Genomic DNA, 3,042 nt, shown 5'->3' with positions numbered 1-3,042 from the left:
GCAGGGCAGCTGCATAAGGCCCTGGAAAGGAGCATAAGTACAGTGGCATGAAAAAAAAAAATGTCCATTGGGTATAATTCAAGACAGTGTCCACTGAGCCAGGGCAGCAACATGAGGACTAAGCCATGGACAGAAAGCTCCTCGTTGAAAGAAAAACATAGAAAGAACCAATTATTACTGACACTACTTCAGAGCTGGAGAACTCTACTAAGCCTTTTGGATCAGGGTCAGTATGACCAGCGAACATCTGACCTCGAGCAGTAGGCAGCAATCTTTAGATATGGGGCTACAGTTGGATGATTTAAATTGGTTTAAAATCTTTTCTTCTATTCAAGAAGAACTTAAGGATGAGACGTACCCAAAGAAGACCTGAGATACCAGAGGTCTGCTTTCAAGACAGGCTCTTGGAAGGAATAGGGAGAGATGGGATGTCACAGCATGTGATGGACATGAAGATCCAGGGGTCTGCCACTCTCAATATAAGGACTGAATTCAACTTCCAGTTTCTTAGGTTTCCTTGCTAACCATGGGAGGCAACCCCTGGCAGACAACTTTTTTAAACTGATAACACCATGACCAAAGCATGTACAGAAGAAAACCATGAGTTTAATTAACAGATTATTAAACTCATGAGTGGCTTTTGGAACTTCTTTAATAAAGACCAGAGTGTCTTTCTAGAGGTTGTTGTGTTTCTCTGCTTCTTGATTCTGTAATAAAATTATTGTAACTCTCTTTTTCTTAAAAAAAAAAAAAATCAGTTCAGATCAGTTCAGAGGACATAGCAAACTCTGGTGCTCTGTGAGGCATTTTTCATTATTTGGATCTGAGAAAAGCAATTTGAAAGTGTGACATGCTATATTCACAGAAACAAACATATATCATGAATGTGTTGTTGCAAGGAGCAGCTCCTTCTGTTTCTATTCCTCCTGTGTTCATTTCTTTTCATTTAACATTTAAAATACTATGGCAAAGTGTAAAGATAGTACAGAGGACCTTCCTTGCCTCTCTCAGAGTGAATGGACCGGATACTCATCACCCCTTGAGTCCTCTGAGTACCCCTACAAAGACACACCTCACCACAAAGCCCATCTGAGTCAGGAAAGCAGCATTGCTGTGTTTCCACTCATGGCCCTGTGGTTTGAATGAGAATGGCCACCACAGGCTCACATGTCTGAGTGCTTGGTTGTCAGAAGAAATGTGTGACTCTAGGCTGGGTAGCGCATGCCTTTAATCCCAGCACTCAGGTGGCAGAGGCAGGTGGATCTATGTGAGTTCCGGGCCAGCCTGGGCTACAAAGCTACACAGAGAAACCCTGTCTCAAAAAATTAAAAGAAAAGTTAAGGAAAGATTAGGAGGTGTGGCCTTGTTGGAGGTGTGTCATTGGGGATGGACTTGGAGGTTTGAAAACACATCACCAGGCCCAGTCTCACTCTCTCTTTCTCTCTCTCTCTCTCTGCCTGCTGCCTGCTGGGATTAAGATGTAAAGCTTTCACAGCTACTGCTCCAGCACCATGCCTGCCTGCTTTCCACCATGATGATATTGGACTAATCCTCTAAAACTATAAGCCATCCTCAATTAAATGCTTTCTGTTATAAGAATTGCCTTGGCCATGACGTCTCTTCACAGCAATAGAGCAGTGACTAAGGCAGACACCATTCAAGCTTTCCCAGTTGCCCTAACTGTCCTGAAGGCCACAATTAGATTTTCCCTTCATCTTTTCCTTGTCTGTTTGAATTATGTATCTGTCTTGTTTTGGGGGGTTTTGTTTTGTTTTGTTTTTCATGGCCTGCATGTTTGTAGCACAGGGTAATTATTTTACAGAGCAGCCCTCAGTTGGGCTTTGAGATCAGGCTCAAGGAACACTTTTGGACTCTCAAGGAAGCCTACTGAGTTTCATTTTCTTGTGTATTATTTATCCCACTTGATGTCTGCTGCTCATTTTAATGGATTCACATGGTGCTGTTGGAGTTCTTCACTGCAAACCCACTTTCTTCTTGCTTCAAAACTATGCTAATATAGTTTTCCTCCTTAAACTTTAAAGCTATTCACATTTTTTTTTAGATCTGTGCTTTCTTAAACCCTGGTCTCCACTGTTATTCAATCAGTTCTTATCTGTGACTACCAAATGGGTCCATTGCCAATTTTACTGTGCAACTGTGGGCACCAGTTTCTGTGTCCTCCTGGCAGACATGCATCCATCTTCAGGCACACAGTTTGCTTTTTGATACTACACATTCAAACTTCCCCTGTGCCAGCCCTGAAATCTACAATTCTCTAAGAATTCCCAGTCCTGCTTAGTGGATGTTATTAAGTTACAGAACTCCAGGGCGCTCACACCAACAGCCCCTCAGTAATGAGATTTCTTAGGAGAGCGAGCCTTGCAAACATTATTGCCAGGATTGAGCGTTGAGGTGGGGAAAACATTCAAAGAGAAGATGGCCACTGTGAACAACATGCTGTGGAAGGGGTGGACTGAAGGAAGAAGGGAGTGTGCCTTTGGAGAAATCATTTGAACCGAGGATACCTAACTTTTATGCTTTGGAGAGGCTTGTGGTGATTTGGTCTGACATGTCCTATATGATAAGGAGCCAAGCACTGGATAACACCATACATTTATCTTGCAGCTTTGAGAGGGATAGGCTGCAAGGCCACAACATAGAACAACCTTCTAACTCAGTTCCAGAGGGGCATGGCATGACTTTTGGGAGGAGAGAAATTTCAAAGACAGTTTGCAATCTAACAATAGATGCTGGCATTTAGGGTTTGTAATCATTGTCATCACTGCTTGTGAGGTATCATCACTGTCAGATCCTCTCAATGGACAAAGCTTGGGACTATTTCTATAGGTGTGTGTGTGTGTGTGTGTGTTGGTGTATATTTAAGTCTGTCTATTGAAACCATGAGTTTATTCTAGCGTCTCGCTTTCTGTATTAATTCCCTCCTCTGGGAGATGCTTTTTTGAATCCCTAATGTATTTTGGTAAGTTTTCTGTGTGGAGGTCATCTCCTAGCCTGAGGATGTCCTTCTCCTGCAAAGGCTCC

This window comes from Phodopus roborovskii, unplaced genomic scaffold, assembly GCF_943737965.1.
Source record: "Phodopus roborovskii unplaced genomic scaffold, PHOROB, whole genome shotgun sequence".
Taxonomy (NCBI): domain Eukaryota; kingdom Metazoa; phylum Chordata; class Mammalia; order Rodentia; family Cricetidae; genus Phodopus; species Phodopus roborovskii.
The sequence above is the reverse complement of the archived record's forward strand: the minus strand, read 5'-3'. Positions refer to the sequence as shown.